This window comes from Rhinoderma darwinii (genome assembly GCF_050947455.1).
Source record: "Rhinoderma darwinii isolate aRhiDar2 chromosome 5 unlocalized genomic scaffold, aRhiDar2.hap1 SUPER_5_unloc_10, whole genome shotgun sequence".
NCBI lineage: Eukaryota > Metazoa > Chordata > Amphibia > Anura > Rhinodermatidae > Rhinoderma > Rhinoderma darwinii.
The window spans coordinates 189,091-204,371 of NW_027461766.1; the positions used below are offsets into that span (position 1 = coordinate 189,091).

Consider the following 15,281-nt stretch of genomic DNA (forward strand, 5'->3'; position numbering starts at 1 on the left):
CAGTTGCAACAAAGCCTTGCTTGCCTACAAAGAGAGCAGCAATTTGGATTTGTTACTATGTTACCTAGAAGAATAACAAACTGTGCAAGGATGGAGGTTGTAGGAGCAAGGAGAAGTTGTCTGTAAAGTTGGTGGATGCCTATTTTCCATTTTGCAGTCCCTTGTCTCCCTCTTGTGGCCTCCTGGAGGCAACTAGCTGTGCAAAAAAAAGACAGCCTGGCGGCCGGCTGTTGCAGTGTTGCCCTCTCAGGCAACACTGAGTGACTGACTGAGCCTCACCGTCTTATATAAAGTTCAGACGGAACTTTGCACGTGTCATAGTGGAGCCCTCAGGATTCCAGAGCCAGCTTTCTGACATCATAATGGGGCCTCAGAGATAAAAGCCTGGGCCCAGGCAGTGTTGGTCAGTGCTGCTCAGCAGGCAGCACTGGACTGGACTGGATTACAGCTGATACAAGGTGTGAAGGAACAAGGGGTGGCTGTGGGCATGCACTTGCTGCCGCTGCCAGTGTTTATCTGCATGGCAGCAGGGCATTTGGGCGTTGCCAGGAAGGCGTTTTTATGTAGATTCCTCCTCTTTCAGCACTGCATTGTGGTGCAAGCAAAAGAAGCAAATCCTGTCTGGCTTCCTCTCCGGCCTTTATTCACCTCCCGTGTAGCTGTGAGTGTGTGAGCCTGCAGGGCCCCATGGAATTGCCTTGAAGTAGGCTGAATCGCTGCAAGGGCTGAACAGCAGTATCGGGCAGGCTCGGGCAACGCGCGGCCCGTTCGGGTTATCGCTTCTCGGCCTTTTGGCTAAGATCAAGTGTAGTATCTGTTCTTATCAGTTTAATATCTGATACGTCCCCTATCTGGGGACCATATATTAAATGGATTTTTAGAACAGGGAGATGGAAATAGAGCTTGCTCTGTCCACTCCACGCATTGACCTGGTATTGCAGTATTTCCAGGACCGGTGCACCCTTTCCTTATGTGTTGACTAAAAGCAGATTCCAAAAGTGTTTTTTGTCTTTGCTATTGTTTCTGTCTTTCTGAAGGGATCTCCCCTTTTAATCCCATTATTTCAACACCTGTTGGACAATGCATGAGTGATAATGAGCTCATTGATTAAATGCAATTAATGAATAATAGATTGCCACCTCTTGTTGTGTGTCGTCTGTGTTTCTGTGTTTCCGGCATTTCACATTGGAACACCTCATTCACCTTCCTTGTCTTCTCTCCGCCCTCCCTTTTAGGTAAGTTAAAGAGCTGCACCTGAGCCAGCCACTGATTGATTGATTGATTGATTGATTGATTGATTGATTGATTGATTGATTGATTGATGCAGCACAACAGTCAAATAGTGGAGTGGAGTAGGGGAACAGCAAACAGCCAATAAAGCAGCCCGCCCGCTCGCCTGCCCGCCACAATGGACCTACCTGTGTACACTAGATGGATGTGATGGAATGTACTGTCGTCCCTACATTTCAAGAAGAAGTAAGAATTGCAGTTGCAACAAAGCCTTGCTTGCCTACAAAGAGAGCAGCAATTTGGATTTGTTACTATGTTACCTAGAAGAATAACAAACTGTGCAAGGATGGAGGTTGTAGGAGCAAGGAGAAGTTGTCTGTAAAGTTGGTGGATGCCTATTTTCCATTTTGCAGTCCCTTGTCTCCCTCTTGTGGCCTCCTGGAGGCAACTAGCTGTGCAAAAAAAAGACAGCCTGGCGGCCGGCTGTTGCAGTGTTGCCCTCTCAGGCAACACTGAGTGACTGACTGAGCCTCACCGTCTTATATAAAGTTCAGACGGAACTTTGCACGTGTCATAGTGGAGCCCTCAGGATTCCAGAGCCAGCTTTCTGACATCATAATGGGGCCTCAGAGATAAAAGCCTGGGCCCAGGCAGTGTTGGTCAGTGCTGCTCAGCAGGCAGCACTGGACTGGACTGGATTACAGCTGATACAAGGTGTGAAGGAACAAGGGGTGGCTGTGGGCATGCACTTGCTGCCGCTGCCAGTGTTTATCTGCATGGCAGCAGGGCATTTGGGCGTTGCCAGGAAGGCGTTTTTATGTAGATTCCTCCTCTTTCAGCACTGCATTGTGGTGCAAGCAAAAGAAGCAAATCCTGTCTGGCTTCCTCTCCGGCCTTTATTCACCTCCCGTGTAGCTGTGAGTGTGTGAGCCTGCAGGGCCCCATGGAATTGCCTAGAAGTAGGCTGAATCACTGCAAGGGCTGAACAGCAGTATCGGGCAGGCTCGGGCAACGCGCGGCCCGTTCGGGTTATCGCTTCTCGGCCTTTTGGCTAAGATCAAGTGTAGTATCTGTTCTTATCAGTTTAATATCTGATACGTCCCCTATCTGGGGACCATATATTAAATGGATTTTTAGAACAGGGAGATGGAAATAGAGCTTGCTCTGTCCACTCCACGCATTGACCTGGTATTGCAGTATTTCCAGGACCGGTGCACCCTTTCCTTATGTGTTGACTAAAAGCAGATTCCAAAAGTGTTTTTTGTCTTTGCTATTGTTTCTGTCTTTCTGAAGGGATCTCCCCTTTTAATCCCATTATTTCAACACCTGTTGGACAATGCATGAGTGATAATGAGCTCATTGATTAAATGCAATTAATGAATAGATTGCCACCTCTTGTTGTGTGTCGTCTGTGTTTCTGTGTTTCCGGCATTTCACATTGGAACACCTCATTCACCTTCCTTGTCTTCTCTCCGCCCTCCCTTTTAGGTAAGTTAAAGAGCTGCACCTGAGCCAGCCACTGATTGATTGATTGATTGATTGATTGATTGATTGATTGATTGATTGATGCAGCACAACAGTCAAATAGTGGAGTGGAGTAGGGGAACAGCAAACAGCCAATAAAGCAGCCCGCCCGCTCGCCTGCCCGCCACAATGGACCTACCTGTGTACACTAGATGGATGTGATGGAATGTACTGTCGTCCCTACATTTCAAGAAGAAGTAAGAATTGCAGTTGCAACAAAGCCTTGCTTGCCTACAAAGAGAGCAGCAATTTGGATTTGTTACTATGTTACCTAGAAGAATAACAAACTGTGCAAGGATGGAGGTTGTAGGAGCAAGGAGAAGTTGTCTGTAAAGTTGGTGGATGCCTATTTTCCATTTTGCAGTCCCTTGTCTCCCTCTTGTGGCCTCCTGGAGGCAACTAGCTGTGCAAAAAAAAGACAGCCTGGCGGCCGGCTGTTGCAGTGTTGCCCTCTCAGGCAACACTGAGTGACTGACTGAGCCTCACCGTCTTATATAAAGTTCAGACGGAACTTTGCACGTGTCATAGTGGAGCCCTCAGGATTCCAGAGCCAGCTTTCTGACATCATAATGGGGCCTCAGAGATAAAAGCCTGGGCCCAGGCAGTGTTGGTCAGTGCTGCTCAGCAGGCAGCACTGGACTGGACTGGATTACAGCTGATACAAGGTGTGAAGGAACAAGGGGTGGCTGTGGGCATGCACTTGCTGCCGCTGCCAGTGTTTATCTGCATGGCAGCAGGGCATTTGGGCGTTGCCAGGAAGGCGTTTTTATGTAGATTCCTCCTCTTTCAGCACTGCATTGTGGTGCAAGCAAAAGAAGCAAATCCTGTCTGGCTTCCTCTCCGGCCTTTATTCACCTCCCGTGTAGCTGTGAGTGTGTGAGCCTGCAGGGCCCCATGGAATTGCCTAGAAGTAGGCTGAATCGCTGCAAGGGCTGAACAGCAGTATCGGGCAGGCTCGGGCAACGCGCGGCCCGTTCGGGTTATCGCTTCTCGGCCTTTTGGCTAAGATCAAGTGTAGTATCTGTTCTTATCAGTTTAATATCTGATACGTCCCCTATCTGGGGACCATATATTAAATGGATTTTTAGAACAGGGAGATGGAAATAGAGCTTGCTCTGTCCACTCCACGCATTGACCTGGTATTGCAGTATTTCCAGGACCGGTGCACCCTTTCCTTATGTGTTGACTAAAAGCAGATTCCAAAAGTGTTTTTTGTCTTTGCTATTGTTTCTGTCTTTCTGAAGGGATCTCCCCTTTTAATCCCATTATTTCAACACCTGTTGGACAATGCATGAGTGATAATGAGCTCATTGATTAAATGCAATTAATGAATAGATTGCCACCTCTTGTTGTGTGTCGTCTGTGTTTCTGTGTTTCCGGCATTTCACATTGGAACACCTCATTCACCTTCCTTGTCTTCTCTCCGCCCTCCCTTTTAGGTAAGTTAAAGAGCTGCACCTGAGCCAGCCACTGATTGATTGATTGATTGATTGATTGATTGATTGATTGATTGATTGATTGATTGATTGCAGCACAACAGTCAAATAGTGGAGTGGAGTAGGGGAACAGCAAACAGCCAATAAAGCAGCCCGCCCGCTCGCCTGCCCGCCACAATGGACCTACCTGTGTACACTAGATGGATGTGATGGAATGTACTGTCGTCCCTACATTTCAAGAAGAAGTAAGAATTGCAGTTGCAACAAAGCCTTGCTTGCCTACAAAGAGAGCAGCAATTTGGATTTGTTACTATGTTACCTAGAAGAATAACAAACTGTGCAAGGATGGAGGTTGTAGGAGCAAGGAGAAGTTGTCTGTAAAGTTGGTGGATGCCTATTTTCCATTTTGCAGTCCCTTGTCTCCCTCTTGTGGCCTCCTGGAGGCAACTAGCTGTGCAAAAAAAAGACAGCCTGGCGGCCGGCTGTTGCAGTGTTGCCCTCTCAGGCAACACTGAGTGACTGACTGAGCCTCACCGTCTTATATAAAGTTCAGACGGAACTTTGCACGTGTCATAGTGGAGCCCTCAGGATTCCAGAGCCAGCTTTCTGACATCATAATGGGGCCTCAGAGATAAAAGCCTGGGCCCAGGCAGTGTTGGTCAGTGCTGCTCAGCAGGCAGCACTGGACTGGACTGGATTACAGCTGATACAAGGTGTGAAGGAACAAGGGGTGGCTGTGGGCATGCACTTGCTGCCGCTGCCAGTGTTTATCTGCATGGCAGCAGGGCATTTGGGCGTTGCCAGGAAGGCGTTTTTATGTAGATTCCTCCTCTTTCAGCACTGCATTGTGGTGCAAGCAAAAGAAGCAAATCCTGTCTGGCTTCCTCTCCGGCCTTTATTCACCTCCCGTGTAGCTGTGAGTGTGTGAGCCTGCAGGGCCCCATGGAATTGCCTAGAAGTAGGCTGAATCGCTGCAAGGGCTGAACAGCAGTATCGGGCAGGCTCGGGCAACGCGCGGCCCGTTCGGGTTATCGCTTCTCGGCCTTTTGGCTAAGATCAAGTGTAGTATCTGTTCTTATCAGTTTAATATCTGATACGTCCCCTATCTGGGGACCATATATTAAATGGATTTTTAGAACAGGGAGATGGAAATAGAGCTTGCTCTGTCCACTCCACGCATTGACCTGGTATTGCAGTATTTCCAGGACCGGTGCACCCTTTCCTTATGTGTTGACTAAAAGCAGATTCCAAAAGTGTTTTTTGTCTTTGCTATTGTTTCTGTCTTTCTGAAGGGATCTCCCCTTTTAATCCCATTATTTCAACACCTGTTGGACAATGCATGAGTGATAATGAGCTCATTGATTAAATGCAATTAATGAATAGATTGCCACCTCTTGTTGTGTGTCGTCTGTGTTTCTGTGTTTCCGGCATTTCACATTGGAACACCTCATTCACCTTCCTTGTCTTCTCTCCGCCCTCCCTTTTAGGTAAGTTAAAGAGCTGCACCTGAGCCAGCCACTGATTGATTGATTGATTGATTGATTGATTGATTGATTGATTGATTGATTGATTGATTGATGCAGCACAACAGTCAAATAGTGGAGTGGAGTAGGGGAACAGCAAACAGCCAATAAAGCAGCCCGCCCGCTCGCCTGCCCGCCACAATGGACCTACCTGTGTACACTAGATGGATGTGATGGAATGTACTGTCGTCCCTACATTTCAAGAAGAAGTAAGAATTGCAGTTGCAACAAAGCCTTGCTTGCCTACAAAGAGAGCAGCAATTTGGATTTGTTACTATGTTACCTAGAAGAATAACAAACTGTGCAAGGATGGAGGTTGTAGGAGCAAGGAGAAGTTGTCTGTAAAGTTGGTGGATGCCTATTTTCCATTTTGCAGTCCCTTGTCTCCCTCTTGTGGCCTCCTGGAGGCAACTAGCTGTGCAAAAAAAAGACAGCCTGGCGGCCGGCTGTTGCAGTGTTGCCCTCTCAGGCAACACTGAGTGACTGACTGAGCCTCACCGTCTTATATAAAGTTCAGACGGAACTTTGCACGTGTCATAGTGGAGCCCTCAGGATTCCAGAGCCAGCTTTCTGACATCATAATGGGGCCTCAGAGATAAAAGCCTGGGCCCAGGCAGTGTTGGTCAGTGCTGCTCAGCAGGCAGCACTGGACTGGACTGGATTACAGCTGATACAAGGTGTGAAGGAACAAGGGGTGGCTGTGGGCATGCACTTGCTGCCGCTGCCAGTGTTTATCTGCATGGCAGCAGGGCATTTGGGCGTTGCCAGGAAGGCGTTTTTATGTAGATTCCTCCTCTTTCAGCACTGCATTGTGGTGCAAGCAAAAGAAGCAAATCCTGTCTGGCTTCCTCTCCGGCCTTTATTCACCTCCCGTGTAGCTGTGAGTGTGTGAGCCTGCAGGGCCCCATGGAATTGCCTAGAAGTAGGCTGAATCGCTGCAAGGGCTGAACAGCAGTATCGGGCAGGCTCGGGCAACGCGCGGCCCGTTCGGATTATCGCTTCTCGGCCTTTTGGCTAAGATCAAGTGTAGTATCTGTTCTTATCAGTTTAATATCTGATACGTCCCCTATCTGGGGACCATATATTAAATGGATTTTTAGAACAGGGAGATGGAAATAGAGCTTGCTCTGTCCACTCCACGCATTGACCTGGTATTGCAGTATTTCCAGGACCGGTGCACCCTTTCCTTATGTGTTGACTAAAAGCAGATTCCAAAAGTGTTTTTTGTCTTTGCTATTGTTTCTGTCTTTCTGAAGGGATCTCCCCTTTTAATCCCATTATTTCAACACCTGTTGGACAATGCATGAGTGATAATGAGCGCATTGATTAAATGCAATTAATGAATAGATTGCCACCTCTTGTTGTGTGTCGTCTGTGTTTCTGTGTTTCCGGCATTTCACATTGGAACACCTCATTCACCTTCCTTGTCTTCTCTCCGCCCTCCCTTTTAGGTAAGTTAAAGAGCTGCACCTGAGCCAGCCACTGATTGATTGATTGATTGATTGATTGATTGATTGATTGATTGATTGATTGATTGATGCAGCACAACAGTCAAATAGTGGAGTGGAGTAGGGGAACAGCAAACAGCCAATAAAGCAGCCCGCCCGCTCGCCTGCCCGCCACAATGGACCTACCTGTGTACACTAGATGGATGTGATGGAATGTACTGTCGTCCCTACATTTCAAGAAGAAGTAAGAATTGCAGTTGCAACAAAGCCTTGCTTGCCTACAAAGAGAGCAGCAATTTGGATTTGTTACTATGTTACCTAGAAGAATAACAAACTGTGCAAGGATGGAGGTTGTAGGAGCAAGGAGAAGTTGTCTGTAAAGTTGGTGGATGCCTATTTTCCATTTTGCAGTCCCTTGTCTCCCTCTTGTGGCCTCCTGGAGGCAACTAGCTGTGCAAAAAAAAGACAGCCTGGCGGCCGGCTGTTGCAGTGTTGCCCTCTCAGGCAACACTGAGTGACTGACTGAGCCTCACCGTCTTATATAAAGTTCAGACGGAACTTTGCACGTGTCATAGTGGAGCCCTCAGGATTCCAGAGCCAGCTTTCTGACATCATAATGGGGCCTCAGAGATAAAAGCCTGGGCCCAGGCAGTGTTGGTCAGTGCTGCTCAGCAGGCAGCACTGGACTGGACTGGATTACAGCTGATACAAGGTGTGAAGGAACAAGGGGTGGCTGTGGGCATGCACTTGCTGCCGCTGCCAGTGTTTATCTGCATGGCAGCAGGGCATTTGGGCGTTGCCAGGAAGGCGTTTTTATGTAGATTCCTCCTCTTTCAGCACTGCATTGTGGTGCAAGCAAAAGAAGCAAATCCTGTCTGGCTTCCTCTCCGGCCTTTATTCACCTCCCGTGTAGCTGTGAGTGTGTGAGCCTGCAGGGCCCCATGGAATTGCCTAGAAGTAGGCTGAATCGCTGCAAGGGCTGAACAGCAGTATCGGGCAGGCTCGGGCAACGCGCGGCCCGTTCGGGTTATCGCTTCTCGGCCTTTTGGCTAAGATCAAGTGTAGTATCTGTTCTTATCAGTTTAATATCTGATACGTCCCCTATCTGGGGACCATATATTAAATGGATTTTTAGAACAGGGAGATGGAAATAGAGCTTGCTCTGTCCACTCCACGCATTGACCTGGTATTGCAGTATTTCCAGGACCGGTGCACCCTTTCCTTATGTGTTGACTAAAAGCAGATTCCAAAAGTGTTTTTTGTCTTTGCTATTGTTTCTGTCTTTCTGAAGGGATCTCCCCTTTTAATCCCATTATTTCAACACCTGTTGGACAATGCATGAGTGATAATGAGCTCATTGATTAAATGCAATTAATGAATAGATTGCCACCTCTTGTTGTGTGTCGTCTGTGTTTCTGTGTTTCCGGCATTTCACATTGGAACACCTCATTCACCTTCCTTGTCTTCTCTCCGCCCTCCCTTTTAGGTAAGTTAAAGAGCTGCACCTGAGCCAGCCACTGATTGATTGATTGATTGATTGATTGATTGATTGATTGGTTGATTGATTGATTGATGCAGCACAACAGTCAAATAGTGGAGTGGAGTAGGGGAACAGCAAACAGCCAATAAAGCAGCCCGCCCGCTCGCCTGCCCGCCACAATGGACCTACCTGTGTACACTAGATGGATGTGATGGAATGTACTGTCGTCCCTACATTTCAAGAAGAAGTAAGAATTGCAGTTGCAACAAAGCCTTGCTTGCCTACAAAGAGAGCAGCAATTTGGATTTGTTACTATGTTACCTAGAAGAATAACAAACTGTGCAAGGATGGAGGTTGTAGGAGCAAGGAGAAGTTGTCTGTAAAGTTGGTGGATGCCTATTTTCCATTTTGCAGTCCCTTGTCTCCCTCTTGTGGCCTCCTGGAGGCAACTAGCTGTGCAAAAAAAAGACAGCCTGGCGGCCGGCTGTTGCAGTGTTGCCCTCTCAGGCAACACTGAGTGACTGACTGAGCCTCACCGTCTTATATAAAGTTCAGACGGAACTTTGCACGTGTCATAGTGGAGCCCTCAGGATTCCAGAGCCAGCTTTCTGACATCATTATGGGGCCTCAGAGATAAAAGCCTGGGCCCAGGCAGTGTTGGTCAGTGCTGCTCAGCAGGCAGCACTGGACTGGACTGGATTACAGCTGATACAAGGTGTGAAGGAACAAGGGGTGGCTGTGGGCATGCACTTGCTGCCGCTGCCAGTGTTTATCTGCATGGCAGCAGGGCATTTGGGCGTTGCCAGGAAGGCGTTTTTATGTAGATTCCTCCTCTTTCAGCACTGCATTGTGGTGCAAGCAAAAGAAGCAAATCCTGTCTGGCTTCCTCTCCGGCCTTTATTCACCTCCCGTGTAGCTGTGAGTGTGTGAGCCTGCAGGGCCCCATGGAATTGCCTAGAAGTAGGCTGAATCGCTGCAAGGGCTGAACAGCAGTATCGGGCAGGCTCGGGCAACGCGCGGCCCGTTCGGGTTATCGCTTCTCGGCCTTTTGGCTAAGATCAAGTGTAGTATCTGTTCTTATCAGTTTAATATCTGATACGTCCCCTATCTGGGGACCATATATTAAATGGATTTTTAGAACAGGGAGATGGAAATAGAGCTTGCTCTGTCCACTCCACGCATTGACCTGGTATTGCAGTATTTCCAGGACCGGTGCACCCTTTCCTTATGTGTTGACTAAAAGCAGATTCCAAAAGTGTTTTTTGTCTTTGCTATTGTTTCTGTCTTTCTGAAGGGATCTCCCCTTTTAATCCCATTATTTCAACACCTGTTGGACAATGCATGAGTGATAATGAGCTCATTGATTAAATGCAATTAATGAATAGATTGCCACCTCTTGTTGTGTGTCGTCTGTGTTTCTGTGTTTCCGGCATTTCACATTGGAACACCTCATTCACCTTCCTTGTCTTCTCTCCGCCCTCCCTTTTAGGTAAGTTAAAGAGCTGCACCTGAGCCAGCCACTGATTGATTGATTGATTGATTGATTGATTGATTGATTGATTGATTGATTGATTGATTGATGCAGCACAACAGTCAAATAGTGGAGTGGAGTAGGGGAACAGCAAACAGCCAATAAAGCAGCCCGCCCGCCACAATGGACCTACCTGTGTACACTAGATGGATGTGATGGAATGTACTGTCGTCCCTACATTTCAAGAAGAAGTAAGAATTGCAGTTGCAACAAAGCCTTGCTTGCCTACAAAGAGAGCAGCAATTTGGATTTGTTACTATGTTACCTAGAAGAATAACAAACTGTGCAAGGATGGAGGTTGTAGGAGCAAGGAGAAGTTGTCTGTAAAGTTGGTGGATGCCTATTTTCCATTTTGCAGTCCCTTGTCTCCCTCTTGTGGCCTCCTGGAGGCAACTAGCTGTGCAAAAAAAAGACAGCCTGGCGGCCGGCTGTTGCAGTGTTGCCCTCTCAGGCAACACTGAGTGACTGACTGAGCCTCACCGTCTTATATAAAGTTCAGACGGAACTTTGCACGTGTCATAGTGGAGCCCTCAGGATTCCAGAGCCAGCTTTCTGACATCATAATGGGGCCTCAGAGATAAAAGCCTAGGCCCAGGCAGTGTTGGTCAGTGCTGCTCAGCAGGCAGCACTGGACTGGACTGGATTACAGCTGATACAAGGTGTGAAGGAACAAGGGGTGGCTGTGGGCATGCACTTGCTGCCGCTGCCAGTGTTTATCTGCATGGCAGCAGGGCATTTGGGCGTTGCCAGGAAGGCGTTTTTATGTAGATTCCTCCTCTTTCAGCACTGCATTGTGGTGCAAGCAAAAGAAGCAAATCCTGTCTGGCTTCCTCTCCGGCCTTTATTCACCTCCCGTGTAGCTGTGAGTGTGTGAGCCTGCAGGGCCCCATGGAATTGCCTAGAAGTAGGCTGAAGAATCGCTGCAAGGGCTGAACAGCAGTATCGGGCAGGCTCGGGCAACGCGCGGCCCGTTCGGGTTATCGCTTCTCGGCCTTTTGGCTAAGATCAAGTGTAGTATCTGTTCTTATCAGTTTAATATCTGATACGTCCCCTATCTGGGGACCATATATTAAATGGATTTTTAGAACAGGGAGATGGAAATAGAGCTTGCTCTGTCCACTCCACGCATTGACCTGGTATTGCAGTATTTCCAGGACCGGTGCACCCTTTCCTTATGTGTTGACTAAAAGCAGATTCCAAAAGTGTTTTTTGTCTTTGCTATTGTTTCTGTCTTTCTGAAGGGATCTCCCCTTTTAATCCCATTATTTCAACACCTGTTGGACAATGCATGAGTGATAATGAGCTCATTGATTAAATGCAATTAATGAATAGATTGCCACCTCTTGTTGTGTGTCGTCTGTGTTTCTGTGTTTCCGGCATTTCACATTGGAACACCTCATTCACCTTCCTTGTCTTCTCTCCGCCCTCCCTTTTAGGTAAGTTAAAGAGCTGCACCTGAGCCAGCCACTGATTGATTGATTGATTGATTGATTAATTGATTGATTGATTGATTGATTGATTGATTGATTGATTGATTGATTGATTGATTGATTGATTGATTGATGCAGCACAACAGTCAAATAGTGGAGTGGAGTAGGGGAACAGCAAACAGCCAATAAAGCAGCCCGCCCGCTCGCCTGCCCGCCACAATGGACCTACCTGTGTACACTAGATGGATGTGATGGAATGTACTGTCGTCCCTACATTTCAAGAAGAAGTAAGAATTGCAGTTGCAACAAAGCCTTGCTTGCCTACAAAGAGAGCAGCAATTTGGATTTGTTACTATGTTACCTAGAAGAATAACAAACTGTGCAAGGATGGAGGTTGTAGGAGCAAGGAGAAGTTGTCTGTAAAGTTGGTGGATGCCTATTTTCCATTTTGCAGTCCCTTGTCTCCCTCTTGTGGCCTCCTGGAGGCAACTAGCTGTGCAAAAAAAAGACAGCCTGGCGGCCGGCTGTTGCAGTGTTGCCCTCTCAGGCAACACTGAGTGACTGACTGAGCCTCACCGTCTTATATAAAGTTCAGACGGAACTTTGCACGTGTCATAGTGGAGCCCTCAGGATTCCAGAGCCAGCTTTCTGACATCATAATGGGGCCTCAGAGATAAAAGCCTGGGCCCAGGCAGTGTTGGTCAGTGCTGCTCAGCAGGCAGCACTGGACTGGACTGGATTACAGCTGATACAAGGTGTGAAGGAACAAGGGGTGGCTGTGGGCATGCACTTGCTGCCGCTGCCAGTGTTTATCTGCATGGCAGCAGGGCATTTGGGCGTTGCCAGGAAGGCGTTTTTATGTAGATTCCTCCTCTTTCAGCACTGCATTGTGGTGCAAGCAAAAGAAGCAAATCCTGTCTGGCTTCCTCTCCGGCCTTTATTCACCTCCCGTGTAGCTGTGAGTGTGTGAGCCTGCAGGGCCCCATGGAATTGCCTAGAAGTAGGCTGAATCGCTGCAAGGGCTGAACAGCAGTATCGGGCAGGCTCGGGCAACGCGCGGCCCGTTCGGGTTATCGCTTCTCGGCCTTTTGGCTAAGATCAAGTGTAGTATCTGTTCTTATCAGTTTAATATCTGATACGTCCCCTATCTGGGGACCATATATTAAATGGATTTTTAGAACAGGGAGATGGAAATAGAGCTTGCTCTGTCCACTCCACGCATTGACCTGGTATTGCAGTATTTCCAGGACCGGTGCACCCTTTCCTTATGTGTTGACTAAAAGCAGATTCCAAAAGTGTTTTTTGTCTTTGCTATTGTTTCTGTCTTTCTGAAGGGATCTCCCCTTTTAATCCCATTATTTCAACACCTGTTGGACAATGCATGAGTGATAATGAGCTCATTGATTAAATGCAATTAATGAATAGATTGCCACCTCTTGTTGTGTGTCGTCTGTGTTTCTGTGTTTCCGGCATTTCACATTGGAACACCTCATTCACCTTCCTTGTCTTCTCTCCGCCCTCCCTTTTAGGTAAGTTAAAGAGCTGCACCTGAGCCAGCCACTGATTGATTGATTGATTGATTGATTGATTGATTGATTGATTGATTGATTGATTGATGCAGCACAACAGTCAAATAGTGGAGTGGAGTAGGGGAACAGCAAACAGCCAATAAAGCAGCCCGCCCGCTCGCCTGCCCGCCACAATGGACCTACCTGTGTACACTAGATGGATGTGATGGAATGTACTGTCGTCCCTACATTTCAAGAAGAAGTAAGAATTGCAGTTGCAACAAAGCCTTGCTTGCCTACAAAGAGAGCAGCAATTTGGATTTGTTACTATGTTACCTAGAAGAATAACAAACTGTGCAAGGATGGAGGTTGTAGGAGCAAGGAGAAGTTGTCTGTAAAGTTGGTGGATGCCTATTTTCCATTTTGCAGTCCCTTGTCTCCCTCTTGTGGCCTCCTGGAGGCAACTAGCTGTGCAAAAAAAAGACAGCCTGGCGGCCGGCTGTTGCAGTGTTGCCCTCTCAGGCAACACTGAGTGACTGACTGAGCCTCACCGTCTTATATAAAGTTCAGACGGAACTTTGCACGTGTCATAGTGGAGCCCTCAGGATTCCAGAGCCAGCTTTCTGACATCATAATGGGGCCTCAGAGATAAAAGCCTGGGCCCAGGCAGTGTTGGTCAGTGCTGCTCAGCAGGCAGCACTGGACTGGACTGGATTACAGCTGATACAAGGTGTGAAGGAACAAGGGGTGGCTGTGGGCATGCACTTGCTGCCGCTGCCAGTGTTTATCTGCATGGCAGCAGGGCATTTGGGCGTTGCCAGGAAGGCGTTTTTATGTAGATTCCTCCTCTTTCAGCACTGCATTGTGGTGCAAGCAAAAGAAGCAAATCCTGTCTGGCTTCCTCTCCGGCCTTTATTCACCTCCCGTGTAGCTGTGAGTGTGTGAGCCTGCAGGGCCCCATGGAATTGCCTAGAAGTAGGCTGAATCGCTGCAAGGGCTGAACAGCAGTATCGGGCAGGCTCGGGCAACGCGCGGCCCGTTCGGGTTATCGCTTCTCGGCCTTTTGGCTAAGATCAAGTGTAGTATCTGTTCTTATCAGTTTAATATCTGATACGTCCCCTATCTGGGGACCATATATTAAATGGATTTTTAGAACAGGGAGATGGAAATAGAGCTTGCTCTGTCCACTCCACGCATTGACCTGGTATTGCAGTATTTCCAGGACCGGTGCACCCTTTCCTTATGTGTTGACTAAAAGCAGATTCCAAAAGTGTTTTTTGTCTTTGCTATTGTTTCTGTCTTTCTGAAGGGATCTCCCCTTTTAATCCCATTATTTCAACACCTGTTGGACAATGCATGAGTGATAATGAGCTAATTGATTAAATGCAATTAATGAATAGATTGCCACCTCTTGTTGTGTGTCGTCTGTGTTTCTGTGTTTCCGGCATTTCACATTGGAACACCTCATTCACCTTCCTTGTCTTCTCTCCGCCCTCCCTTTTAGGTAAGTTAAAGAGCTGCACCTGAGCCAGCCACTGATTGATTGATTGATTGATTGATTGATTGATTGATTGATGCAGCACAACAGTCAAATAGTGGAGTGGAGTAGGGGAACAGCAAACAGCCAATAAAGCAGCCCGCCCGCTCGCCTGCCCGCCACAATGGACCTACCTGTGTACACTAGATGGATGTGATGGAATGTACTGTCGTCCCTACATTTCAAGAAGAAGTAAGAATTGCAGTTGCAACAAAGCCTTGCTTGCCTACAAAGAGAGCAGCAATTTGGATTTGTTACTATGTTACCTAGAAGAATAACAAACTGTGCAAGGATGGAGGTTGTAGGAGCAAGGAGAAGTTGTCTGTAAAGTTGGTGGATGCCTATTTTCCATTTTGCAGTCCCTTGTCTCCCTCTTGTGGCCTCCTGGAGGCAACTAGCTGTGCAAAAAAAAGACAGCCTGGCGGCCGGCTGTTGCAGTGTTGCCCTCTCAGGCAACACTGAGTGACTGACTGAGCCTCACCGTCTTATATAAAGTTCAGACGGAACTTTGCACGTGTCATAGTGGAGCCCTCAGGATTCCAGAGCCAGCTTTCTGACATCATAATGGGGCCTCAGAGATAAAAGCCTGGGCCCAGGCAGTGTTGGTCAGTGCTGCTCAGCAGGCAGCACTGGA

General features: G+C 47.7%; 10 non-coding genes across 10 annotated transcripts; all 10 read left to right on the forward strand.

Annotated features, from left to right (window-relative positions):
• Positions 1-775: 775 nt before the first annotated feature.
• On the forward strand, positions 776-966 carry LOC142684437 (U2 spliceosomal RNA). The gene has a single exon (XR_012854061.1). It is a non-coding gene; the product is annotated as a U2 spliceosomal RNA (small nuclear RNA).
• Positions 967-2,261: 1,295 nt separating this feature from the next.
• Positions 2,262-2,452, forward strand: LOC142684439 (U2 spliceosomal RNA). Its single transcript, XR_012854063.1, has one exon. It is a non-coding gene; the product is annotated as a U2 spliceosomal RNA (small nuclear RNA).
• Positions 2,453-3,736: 1,284 nt separating this feature from the next.
• LOC142684440 (U2 spliceosomal RNA) lies at positions 3,737-3,927 on the forward strand. Its single transcript, XR_012854064.1, has one exon. It is a non-coding gene; the product is annotated as a U2 spliceosomal RNA (small nuclear RNA).
• Positions 3,928-5,220: 1,293 nt separating this feature from the next.
• On the forward strand, positions 5,221-5,411 carry LOC142684441 (U2 spliceosomal RNA). Its single transcript, XR_012854065.1, has one exon. It is a non-coding gene; the product is annotated as a U2 spliceosomal RNA (small nuclear RNA).
• Positions 5,412-6,707: 1,296 nt separating this feature from the next.
• On the forward strand, positions 6,708-6,898 carry LOC142684442 (U2 spliceosomal RNA). Its single transcript, XR_012854066.1, has one exon. It is a non-coding gene; the product is annotated as a U2 spliceosomal RNA (small nuclear RNA).
• Positions 6,899-8,190: 1,292 nt separating this feature from the next.
• On the forward strand, positions 8,191-8,381 carry LOC142684443 (U2 spliceosomal RNA). The gene has a single exon (XR_012854067.1). It is a non-coding gene; the product is annotated as a U2 spliceosomal RNA (small nuclear RNA).
• A 1,292-nt stretch (positions 8,382-9,673) lies between these two features.
• LOC142684444 (U2 spliceosomal RNA) lies at positions 9,674-9,864 on the forward strand. Its single transcript, XR_012854068.1, has one exon. It is a non-coding gene; the product is annotated as a U2 spliceosomal RNA (small nuclear RNA).
• A 1,287-nt stretch (positions 9,865-11,151) lies between these two features.
• Positions 11,152-11,342, forward strand: LOC142684446 (U2 spliceosomal RNA). Its single transcript, XR_012854069.1, has one exon. It is a non-coding gene; the product is annotated as a U2 spliceosomal RNA (small nuclear RNA).
• A 1,332-nt stretch (positions 11,343-12,674) lies between these two features.
• Positions 12,675-12,865, forward strand: LOC142684447 (U2 spliceosomal RNA). The gene has a single exon (XR_012854070.1). It is a non-coding gene; the product is annotated as a U2 spliceosomal RNA (small nuclear RNA).
• A 1,292-nt stretch (positions 12,866-14,157) lies between these two features.
• On the forward strand, positions 14,158-14,348 carry LOC142684448 (U2 spliceosomal RNA). Its single transcript, XR_012854071.1, has one exon. It is a non-coding gene; the product is annotated as a U2 spliceosomal RNA (small nuclear RNA).
• The last annotated feature ends 933 nt before the right edge of the window (positions 14,349-15,281 follow it).